We start from the raw sequence: 12,828 nt of genomic DNA on the forward strand, positions 1-12,828 counted from the left end.
AACATTCATCATTATTTGTTCCTGTCATCTTAGCCAGTCAGACAGGTGTGTAGTGGTATCTCAGAGTTGTCTTAATTTGCATTTCTCTGATCAATAGTGATTTGGAACCCTCTTTTCACATTAGTGGAAATAATTTCAATTTCATCATCTGAAAATTGTCTGTTCATATCCTTTGACCATTTATCAATTAGAGAATGGCTTGATTTCTTATAAATTAGAGTCATTTCTCTGTATATTTTGGAGATGAGGCCTTTATCAGAACCTTTAACTGTAAAAATGTTTTCCCAATTTATTACTTCCTTTCTAATCTTGTTTGCATTAGTTTTGTTTGTACAAAAGCTTCTTAATTTGATGTAATCAAAAATTTCTATTTTGTAATCAATAATGATCTCTAGTTCTTTGGTCACAAATTCCTTCCTCCTCCACAAGTCTGAGAGGTAAACTATCCTGTGTCCCTCTAATTTATTTATGATCTCGTTCTTTATGCCTAAATCATGGACCCATTTTGATCTTATCTTAGGATGTGGTGTTAAGTGTGGGTCCATGCCTAGATTTAAACAAAAATTAATGTTAGTTCAGTGCCATGAAAGGCAACTGTCAATGATTTCAATATATTGTGCCATTTTTCAGGTTATAGTTTCTTTTGAAAAATCAAGTATTTTTATAGAAAATGTATGCTAATGAGACAAAAAAAATTTGGGGAATAAAATAGGGAATGGTTCTCATTTCAATAATAGTGTTGTTAATTGGTTATACTGTCAACTTTAGTTATTGTAAATAGATTTTGGCTTGTCTATTTAAAAATATAACCAGCCAGTTGTTTTCTCCTACCTTCCTCTGATTGAACCCAATAAAGGCCAAAGCTTCAGTCTAAAGATGTCTAGTTTGTTGCTGCTGAAGTTCAATTCCTTCATATTCTCCCCTTATGCCTATTTCCAATACTAGAGGTTCATAAATAGATTTGAAAGAGACTTTGATCATTTTATTCAATCCCTCCTTTTTACAGAGCCCTTGAAGTTAAGCTCAAGGTCACACAACTTAGACTCAATTTTAGATTCATTGAGCCTCTCTTTATTCTCTGTTTCTCAACATGGACGCTGTATTTTGTATTCTGTATTTATTTTTATTTTTTTATTATTATGTTACAAAACATATGCATGGGTAATTTTTCAACAGTGACCCTTACAAAACCTTCTGTTCCAACTTTTCCCCTCATTCCTCTCATCCCCTCCCCTAGATGGCAGGTGGTCCTATACATGTCAAATAACATGGACACTGTAGTATTTCACATATTGCTTCTCTCTGTCTCTTAGGAAACCTTCCTCTTCACTTTTCAAGGCCAAAGCCTGATATAGTGGAAGGAACCTTGAATGAAGAATTGGTAAATTAGCTATATATTTCCAGTGAGTAATGCTTTAGACAAGTCTACAACTGCTTTGGGCCCTTGGTTTCCTTCCCCCTTTGTATAGTCCAACAATTGTCAGATTTCTTTATAAATTTTTCAAGGTCTAGGTGAAGGCTTCCATAACTAGTTTAGCTTACATTCTCCTTCTCCCCCCACTTCTATAGCACATTTAGTCTATAGTTGATAACAGCAACAATTTACACATTTGCAGAAGTGGAAGAAATTTCTATACACCAGTAAAATTGTAATGCATTATCCACTTTGTCTCTCCCCCCCCCCCCATTTTCTTGAAGATCTTATTCATCTTTGCCTTCTGATAAAAATTGTATCAGGTAAAATCAGACATGATGTATAATTTTAGCAATAAAATGTTATTGAAGGTTTTGATTTAATCTTGTGGCAGAAACAGTGTTTGGTTTGTAGTCAAGTACCCTGTGACTAAAAATTAGCTTTTTGCTTTATATGATTTTGGCCAAGTTACACAAACTCTTCCATAGTCATTGATGCCCTTATCTCTCCTTTCTCTTCTCCCACCCTCCCCCTTCTCCCATTCTGTATATGCCAACATACTTTTCAGTGTTTCGTCCATACTAATGTCATTTTGCACTATTATGTCTGTATTACTACCCCTGTAGTAAAGAATGATTTTAAAAAGTTTTTTTAATGTATTGAACTAAATACACTCTAAGAAAAAATAGAAGAGGAAAGCCCAGCAAAACATCAGGGAGGATTCAAAATATAGAACAAATTTCCATTTCAAGAAATCATATATTATAGTAGAAGAAATTATATCCATGAATGTCCATCTTTTCTTTTCTTCCTTGTAGGTTATTTTGTTCTCTGCTGAGCACTTGTTACTTCATTTTTCCCACTTTCATTCCCCTCACCATCCAGGCAGGCTAGTGTTAAGCAGATGGACCTATGTATCTATCTATACCTTACCTATATAAGCACATACACACACACACACACACACACACACACACACACACACACACACACTCACACACTGCAGATATCTATACACACCCACACATGTATGCATTTACCCATAAGGAAACATGCATTGAAAACCATAACAACATGGCTGACATAATATAGCTTTCTGATAGAGTGTGATTTTGGAGGGAGAATGTAGAAATGTGTGTATCTAGCCTATTTCTCCTGCTTTTATGCTTCATGATCCTTCATTTTACAAATGAGGAGCTTGGTTCCTAGTGAGGGAGAAGTAGCTTGTTTAACATTCCACAGTTCATTACTGGAATAACTAAGGTGATAACCTAAGTCAGGTCTCTTGACTTGTAGGCCACAGCTCTTTCCACTATGCCAACTGTTCCATTCTCCAACTCTGCTTGCTCTTTAGTTTCTTTTCACTCTATTTCTTCCTCTCACCCTTCAACTGAATGTAATATATAGGATCTTCATAGAAGTGTAGGGGAGAGATAGAAACTGCAGCTTGGACATGTCAAATCATTTTAGGTTATAGATCTCTCAAGGCAGCTGTCTCTGCTTGTGACAGGTCTAAGTTTACTGATCTTCCAGGCTATATCAAGAGAAGGTACAGGATGATGAGAAGAATTAAGCATTCTGATCAAAAACATAGTGAAGTACAATAACATTTCTACAGTATTTTAAGTTTTGTGGAATCCTATAAAAGTATTTAATTTCATCCTCACAACAGTCCCATGAAGTATGTACTGTTAGAATCCTCCTTTTAAAAATGATGGAAATGAAGTTGGAAGAGGTTAGGTGCCTTGTCCAAGACTATATAGTAAATGTCTGTGGCAATATTTGAACTCGGGTCTTCTTAACTCCTGCGTCCTATGCCAATGCCCAACTGCCTCTCATTAGAAAGAATGTTAGATTTGAAGTCATAGAACCTGGTTTGTAATTCCTGCTATGTTACTTGGCAGTTGATTTCCATTGGTTTCCTTCTCTTTCTCAAAGTATGAGGTGTTTCTGATTAGATCTTTATTCATGTTTTCTTCTTGCTAAGATCTTTCTGCATGTATATGTCCCTTTTCATTGTCTTTGAAATGGCTTTCTAGCAATTTTACCAGATTTTTTTCTTTTCCATTGAGCTTTTTGCCTTTCAGACCATACTGGCTTCTCCTTTTTAAAGCCTTTTGTTTAATTCCTTCTACCTTTTTCTAACTACTAGCTTATTTTTATTTAGCATATTTCTTGAATAAGTTTACATCTACTTCGTTTTCTTCATTCATTTGTACTTAACTCCCTGAAATCTGATTCTTATTTGTCTATTTTAGGATTTTGGAAGACACTATTGAGATTATCAAATCAAATAGTATTTTTTCAGTATTGGATACTGTTGTGCACCTTCTATTTCCTGAAATTCCAGTTGAATTTTACCCGTGGGTTGGAACCTTTTCTTCCCAGTCATCAAATTGACTTTGTTGGTTTTTGTTTGGAGCTGGCCACCTATTATATCTTCTTTTGTTCTCTTCAAAACTTCATTTCCAACAGATGACTCCCCCCCCTTCTAAAGTTCTAATCATATTTTCCTAGTGCCTTATAAGGTAGTACAGCTTAGGTATTTGACCAACATCTTAAATTAACTTTATTCAATAAAACTTTATTGTGCATCTGCTCTGTGTCTGGAAGTATGTTAGCTGCTGGAGTTAGAGACAAAAACAAAACATGTCTCCCTTTTAGGAACTTTAAATTTTGATTTGGAAAATAACATGTACATGTATAAATTAATATGAAATGTATACAAGAAGAAAGACAAGTAAAATTGTGCTTTGCCATTCACAGCATTCAATCAAAGCAGGAACACTCATCAGACATCTCCCAGGTAAGAAAGTCCCATTTCTCCCTCTCCTGAAATGTAGTGATGCAGAATGGACTGCCTAAGCAACCCCCTACTTCATATCTATCCCTTTCAACCCTGACCCTCAAAAATCCTAATCTAATTGTACCCACCTGATCATTCTACTGTGTCCAAGGAATCTTATCCTTCTAGTGATTGAGCATTGGCATTACATGACACATACCTTATTCCTCTACCCATAAGCAAATCAATTTCTTCCTATGTGTCAGTCTTCCTAATCTCAATTTAAATCTTCATCAAGACCTCTAGTCCTACTATCCTCCAGTTCTTATTTACTGGTGCTTCTTATCATAGCCCACTGTCTATTTTGTGTTCCTCCAGTCATATTCATTAGGTCAAATGGGATAATGTGTAAAGAGTGTTTTGTAAATGCAGGTGACTAGATGGCAGTGAATAGAGTGAGGAAGGTGAAATTAGAAAGATATCAATTTAAAACTTGACTTATACACTTAACCACCTACATGATCCTGAGCAGGTTGCTTAACCTCCCCCAAATTCAGTTTATTTATAAAATGGGGATATTACTAGCAACTATCTTGAAAGGTTATTGTTAGGATCAGGTGGGAATTTAACATTTGTAAAGCACTTTGAAACCTAAAACTGTTAATATTATATTGTTTGACAATCTGGTATAGACTCTATATGTTCTTTTTCCTCAAAATTGAATTGGTACTTTTCCAAAATTTTCCTAGGGTTAGTGTTTGTGAAAGTAGTATAGTACAAGTCTGAAAAATCTCAGCGTGATACTTGTGATATTGGGAGTATTCCATTATTTTTTCCAAATAGATGACTACCTAGATAGATGGGTTGTAGAAAATGGTGTTAATAACATATGGATTGCTAATTGCATAAACTGAAACACTTATCAGTGTAAATTCAGACTACACATACTGGATCAGAATGTGATCTTTGACCTGCTTCCTTTCTTTTTCATCAGCTTACATATTTCTTGTGGACCTTCTTTCATGATACTTTTGTAGAAATCCTAGTTAGAGGAAAGGGTGCTTAGATGAGTTCTCTGTAGAAATGTTTTATTTTGTCAGTGAGAATAAGGGGCCAGTGTGGGTTTGGGCTCCTGGCACACTTGTTTACATCTTGAGAAGGAACAGACTTTAAAGACATTAGCTGAGTGACCAAATGATGTCTTTTCTTACTCTTGGGAGTTGGAAAAGGGGTAGCTTTTAGTTGTATGGGACTGGCCATTGCATTGCTAAGCTCATCCAAAGCCAATGTCGATTGTTGGTGTGCTTTGTTAATTATGGTTCCAGCTTTTTCTCTTGAGAGCAAGAATAAAGGAGGTGGATAAAATCTAGGTTAACATGTTTGTGATAGTTTATTCATCATCCTGGTCTTCATGGGAAACCTTTTGGGGGTTGCTAATCTTGACATACACTCTTGTCAGCATATATATACTGTTCTTTTGGTTGTTTTTTTGAATTTTAGATGATTTCATATGTATTCTTGTTTTTTTATTTTATTTTATTTTTTATTTTTTTATTCTTTTGTGTGTGTTTTTTAAAAATATACTTAAGAGTTGATGATATAACAATATTCCATTATATTTTTATGTCACAAATTGTGTAAAAATATTCCCTGACTCAAGGTTACCTATTTTGCTTCTAAGTTTTGCTATTTGAAATAGTGCTACATTCCTGAAAGAATTGGGAATGATTAATATGAAAGAATTTCTAGAATATATAATAAAGAGTGATGAATGAGCACAGTAAACTGGTGTTTGATTAATTCAAAGATTCCAGCTACTGGGACAAGAACTCATTATTTGACAAACAAAACTGGAAAGGAATCTGATAGAAACATGGAAATGTACTGACATCTCATGGTACATATACCAAGACAAACTTAGAATGAGTATCATGTTAATTCATGACAGAAGGGTGTGATATCATAAGCATGTTAATGGACCATGGAAGAAATTATCTGTCAAATTTATGTTCGGGGAAGAAATAGCAGATAAGGAATAGAGAGGTTCACAGGACATATAATTGATAATTTTAATTATAAAATCAGAAGAAAAGTGGGGGAAAGATTTGCATCAAGTTTCTCTAATAAAGGTCATGTTTCTTAATTATATAGGACATGGAACCAAATTTATAAAGAATAAAAGCCATTCCCCAGTTTATAAATAGTCAAGGGATACAAAAGAGCTATTTTCAGATGAAGAAATGCAAGCTATCGGTAGTAATATAAAATATTTTTTCTAAATCACTAATAATTAGAGAAATGAAAATTAAAAGAACTCTTAGATACCATTTTTATAACTGTCAAATTGGCTTGTGTGACAGAAAAGGAAAATGACAAATGCTGGAGAAAATGTCAGAAAAAAATATTCAAATGCATTTTTCCACTAATGAACTAGTGCAACCATTCTGGAGATCAGTTTGGAACCATTTCCCAAGAGATATTAAATTGAACATATACTTTGATCTGTGATAGTGTATTACGAGGTTTATACCTCCAAAGAGACTAAAGAAAGAGGAAAAGGACACATGTACAAAAAACATTTAAAGCATTTCTTTTTATAGTAACTAATAATTAGAAACTGAGAAAAGCCTGTCAACTGGGGAATAGTTGAACAAGTTATGGTGTTTAAATTTGATAAAGTGCTATTGTGCTGTTCAAAATATATTGAAGGCTATGGTCATATGAGCTTAGTAATTCTAATCAATGTAATGACCTACGTTCCAGAAATATTCATTATTAAAAAATGCTGTCCACATATGTAATGAATTTTGTATTTTTTGCAGTCCTCATTGGTTGTAGAAAGGGGTTGAGAAAGGGAAATAATTTTCATTTGAAATTAAAATAATGAAATTTAATTTTTTTAAAATGCAAGAATGTTTTAGACCAATGGATCTCAAATATTTATTTCTCAGGACCTTTTTACATTATTAGAAATTTAAGACACCCTCAAAGAACTTTTGTTTGTTGGTGAAATATGTTGATTTTTCCTGTATTGGAAATCAATGTTATACTAATAACATGAAACATTTTATCTTTGGATCTTCCGAAAGGATCTCAGAGACCTTGTGAGATACCTTGATCACACTTTAATTAGCCACTGCTGTAAATCACCAATGTTAGCAGTGATGACACAAGATAGGAGTGGTCTATGTTAGAGGAGTTGTGAAAAGACAAGCTTTACAATTAATGCATTGCTTGTGGAGTTGTACATTGATTCAGCCTTTCTGGAAAGCATTTAGAAATAACTAACAAAAGAGACTAAAATGTCCATAACTTTTGATTTGAAGATTTTGCCCTTGGGCATACACTCAAGGAAAGTTGATTACAGAAAGAAAGCTCTTCATATACTCCAAAAAATATTGCTAACAGCACTGTTTGTAATGACAAAGAACTAGAAACAAGATATTTGTCCAGTGATTAAGGAATGACACAATTGTGGTGTATAAATATAGAAGCAACAGAACACTTACATGAATTATAACTGAGGGAAGTGAAGCTAGGGAAAAAATGATTATGCTAATGTAAATGGATGGAAAATCACAAAACAATTGAAAATGAATATTTGCATAAGTGATGGTTGTTTGAGAAAGGGAGAATTGTATGATAAAAATCTTTTTAAAACAGCATTGCAATTACATTTTTCTTATAGAATTTTTTTTTTTTCCCCTTTTACCATAACTTTTCAATCTAGTTCCAATAGTAGGATGACCAGATAGGGTGTTTTATGACTCTTATGATTTGGTTTTGTTTCCTAGAAAAGACTGGATTAATTCACTGCCCCCAAAATATATTTTACAGCTTTTTAGTTTTTACCAATTTGGTAGAGAAATATACTCTAGGGTCAGCTAGGTTGCGCAGTGGATAGAGCACCAGCCTTGAATGCAGGAGGACCCGAGTTCAAATTTGGTCTCAGACACTTAACACTTCCTAGCTGTGTGACCCTGGGCAAGTCACTTAACCCCAGCCTCATGGGGAAAAAAAAAGAGAGAGAGAGAAATATACTCTACCAAATTGGTAAAAACTAAAAATACTAGAGTATATTTCAGTTGTTTTTTAGTTCTTATCATGAATGTTTTAAACTTTTTCTTGTATAGATAGCTAAAATGGTGATTAATGCAAAGTAAAATGAGCAGAAGGAGGGAGACAATTTACACCTTAACAATATTTTAATTAACTGTGAAAGACTTAGTAATTCTGGTCACTGTAATGATCTACATTCCAGAAATATTCACTATTAAGAAATGCTGTCCACATGTGTAATCAATTGTGTACAGCAATACAAAATTAAAGTTTGTTTTGCAGAAATTGTAAAATGAAAGGTAGGTGGCACTGCACTACAGTGCTTAGAGTACCAAGCGGAGAGTCTGAAGGACGCCTCTTCTGTTCAAACCTGGCATGGGCCACTTTAGTAGCTATGTGACCTTGGACAAGTTACTTAATCCTGTTTGTTTCAATTTCCTTATCTGTAAAATGAGCTGGAGAAGGAACTGGCAAACTACTCCAGAATCTTTGCAAGAAAAATCTCAAAGCAGGTCATGAAGAATTGGACAGAACTGAAACAATTCAACAGCAAAAAAACCAAAAAAACAAACCAGGTTGCATTTAATGTGAGACAGTATTCAGTTAATGCGTAATGTACAAACTAGTGTAGGATTTTCATTCCTTCACTATGTCATTGGTTTGCACTTGACTTTGGTTTTATGTGAATATAATATGCTGCTGCATACCATGTTACCAATGGTTGTATTTTTTTGTTTTTAAAGAGTCCTTAACAAATTGGACAAAAGGAAAAATGTTTTAGATGGAAGCACTGCCAGTGAAATTAGAAAAAATTTTGATGCAATTTAATGGCACAATTATAATCATGGTAACTTTAAAACAGAATGAGTTGTAAGAATGGCTGTATATATGGTATGAAGTTATAAAACACGCAGGCAAAATAATAGAAAAAGATAAAAGTGCATCAGCATTTTGTGGCTTACAAACAACTATTAGCAATATGTTATAACATAACAGAAATGGAGTATTCTTTATATGTATGGATTGAAGATTATGATGAAAAACTTACCTCTTAGGAAAGCAGCCACCTAGACAAAAGCTTCAAGGTTAGTAAAAGCAATGTAAAAACATGGAATTGAAGTGTAGAAAAGAAAATTTTGCTCTATATGTTAGTTGGTTCAATCACTTCTAAAATAAAATTCATTTGCAGAGATCTTGAAATTACTGAAGAGGGTTAACCAGTACAGATGGGGTTGTTGCTTCTAAATGTCCTAATACTTTGAAGAAAATAAAATAAGATGGGATACCCTGATCAACACATTTTTAATATGGATAAAAATGATTTGTTCAGGAAAGGATTCCTTTAAGAACCTGTATGTCCAAAAAGGGGTAAAAACAAAAAAACACCTCAACTTAGATTATTTATTTATTTTTAACTTATTAAAGCTTTTTATTTTCAAAACATGCATAGATCATTTTCAACATCCACCCTTGAAACACCTTGTATTCAGAATGTTTCCCTTCCTTCCCCTCAACCCCCTCCTTTAGATACCAAATAATCCAATATATGTTGAATGTGTAATTTTATACTTATTTCTACAATTATGCTGCACAAGAAAAATCAGATCAAAAACGAAAAAAGAGAGAAAGAAAACGAAATGCAAGCGAACCACAACAAAAAGTGAAAATGGTATATTGTGATCCATACTCAGTCCCCACAGTCCTCTCTTTGGGTGCAGATGGCTCTTTCCATCACAAGACCTTTGGAACTGGCCTGAATCACCTCTTAGTTGAAAAGAGCCACTTCCATCAGAATTGATCAAGACATAATCTTGCTGTTGCCATGTACGATGATCTCCTGATTCTGCTCATTTAATTTAGCATCAGTTCATGTAAGTTTCTCCAGGCCTTTCTGAAATCATCTTGCTGTTTGTTTCTTTTCTTTTTCTTTTCTTTTTTTTGGCAGCTATTCAGTTGACTTTTTTTTTTATTCATTTTTCCAAATTATCCCCTCCCTCCTTCCACTCCCTCCCCCCATGACAGGTAATCCCATACATTTTACATGTGTTACAATATAACCTAGATACAATATATGTGTGTAAATACCATTTTCTTGTTGCACATTAATTATTAGCTTCCGAAGGTATAAGTAACCTGGGTAGATAGACAGTAGTGCTAACAATTTACATTCACTTCCCAGTGTTCCTTCTCTGGGTGTAGTTATTTCTGTCCATCATTGATCAACTGGAAGTGAGTTGGATCTTCTTTATGTTGAAGATTTCCACTTCCATCAGAATACATCCTCATACAGTATTGTTGTTGAAGTGTATAGTGATCTTCTGGTTCTGCTCATTTCACTCAGCATCAGTTCATGCAAGTCTCTCCAAGCCTCTCTGTATTCCTCCTGCTGGTCATTTCTTACAGAGCAATAATATTCCATAACCTTCATATACCACAATTTACCAAACCATTCTCCAATTGATGGACATCCATTCAACTTCCAGTTTCTTTGCTGTTTGTTTCTTACAGAACAGTAGTTTTCCATAACATTCAAATTCCATAACTTATTCAGCCATTCTTCAACTGATGGGTATCCACTCAGTTTCACTGCTGGATCAAAGAGCTTGCACAGTTTGACATCTCTTTTGGCATGGATCCAAATTGCTCACCAGAATGGTTGAATCCATTCACAACTATACCAACAAAGTATTAGTGTCTCAGTTTTCCCACATCCGCCTCCAACATTCGGTATTATCTTTTTCTTGTCACCATAGCCAGTCTGAGAGATGTGTAGTGGTCCCTCAGAATTTTCTTAATTTGTATTTCTCTGAGCAATCTAGATTTAATATGTCTAAGAAATGTCTTCACACTTGCAAAAGAAAGTGATTTTAAATTAAAATATTGTTTATTAATCTGAAGAGTATTGCACTGTGAAAACTTAAAACTTAATCACTGCCAGTTCTTTGGTGATCATATAAAAATGTTGGGATGAAAAAAACTGTTTTCAAAGACTGGTTTTCAAGTTATTTTAGCCCAGCTTTTGACATCCCGTTAAAAGTGTTAAGAATTTTAGATAATAGTTTAAATTATCCAACTAGACTTTATTCATTATATGAGTATAGGAGGATGGAAATTTCTGCATTTGCCAATTTACGTAAGATAGTTCAGTCCACACTGTTGAAATATTTAACAAGCAGCAATTATGTTTTTGTAATTTTTTAAGCATTGCTTAGATAAGATTCAGTAGTTATTGATTTTGTAAATTTTACTTTCTATCAGTTTGTAATAAGCGAATTTTCATATCTTCAATTTAATGTTAATCTGATAAAAGACAGAAATTTTTTTGGCTTATTTTTATTTTATTTTTTTATTGCATTTTTCCATTGGACTAGAATTAGTTACTGTAATTTTGAGTAATGTAAATTTTAATATTGTGATTACTTATTACATCCTCCCTTATGTATATGGAAGCTTCTCTGAAAAAGTGTTTTTGTCATAATATTCACATTTAATCTTATCCAACAGGAAGGTATCCTTGGGCAAGTTTGTAAAGGTATCTTTGACCATGTAACTCTTTAAGGCCAGGGATTGTGATTTGTCTTCTTTTCCTTCTCGAAATGGGCCTTTTTATCTTTTTGTGGAGTGCTCTTAGACTGACTAGATAATGCTTTTGGCCACAAATTGCCATCTTCTCAGAGTTTCACCTAAGTACAATCTGGAATCAAGGCTGGTGAATGCAGCCTCAATTGAAGATTCAACCCCTAGTTGAAGAGCTTGTGATTTTTTTTTTTTTTTGAAGGTTTGCAGGACTGAGTACTCCAGAAACTCTTTAAAGAGCCATAACACATTATAGATAATTGGAGTGTTAACCACCATGTCCTACCAAAAAAGTCCTGGTCTTCTGGTTGATATCTAGTAGCTCAATGATTTGCTTCATCATCTCCTTTATGTTATCATATGTGATGCTGAATGTGGCGTTCTCCAATGTATTAACAAGAAAGATAATTCACTATCAATAGAATTCACTTACTGGACAATCTGGACTGCTGCATGCAGTAGCTTATAAAGCTAGCTTATCATTGCACACGTAATATGTATTACTTTTGAATACACAGAAGCTTTCCATCACCTGAAATACTAGACTTTTACTACCAGGAAATTCTATGAAGAAGTCAGGATGTGGTGGTTATACCTGAATGAAAGTGGGGAAGAATTGACAGCCTGAAGATTTGTATTCCATTTCACTGGGTAGCGATGAGAACATTTAGGGTCTGCCAGTTTTCAAGGATATTTGTATAATGTCCAAGTCACTATGGTGATTCTGTAGAGAAAGAATAATTATTCATTTTAAAGATTAAATTTACAATAAAAAAGAATTTAAAAAAACTTGTGTCACAGTTGTTAAGTGATATTGGACAAGACATTTGATCTTTTAAACTCATTTTCATCCTTGGATGTGGAAATATTTTTTAAAAGTTTTCATAAACACAAAGGAATATGAAAAGAATGTTGTTTGAATGTATGACTTTATTTTTTTCCCCCTTTTTTTTGATTCACATTTCACATTTTATTTCAGAATTGTCCTGTTCTC

The 12,828-nt window shown here is 33.8% G+C and overlaps 1 protein-coding gene across 25 annotated transcripts in view; it reads left to right on the plus strand.

Moving 5' to 3' along the window:
- Positions 1–12,828, plus strand: part of ATRX (ATRX chromatin remodeler) — a 164,757-nt gene that overhangs the window by 20,812 nt on the left and 131,117 nt on the right. For 8 of the 25 annotated variants that reach the window (XM_074277186.1, XM_074277187.1, XM_074277178.1 and 5 more), the window contains one exon: positions 4,181–4,220. The exons of the other annotated variants lie outside the window; for them this stretch is intronic. The gene's annotated coding sequence lies outside the window, so the exon portion shown is untranslated. The remainder of the gene's footprint in view (positions 1–4,180; positions 4,221–12,828) is intronic. 25 annotated transcript variants of the gene reach the window in all.

This window comes from Sminthopsis crassicaudata, chromosome X, assembly GCF_048593235.1.
Source record: "Sminthopsis crassicaudata isolate SCR6 chromosome X, ASM4859323v1, whole genome shotgun sequence".
NCBI lineage: Eukaryota > Metazoa > Chordata > Mammalia > Dasyuromorphia > Dasyuridae > Sminthopsis > Sminthopsis crassicaudata.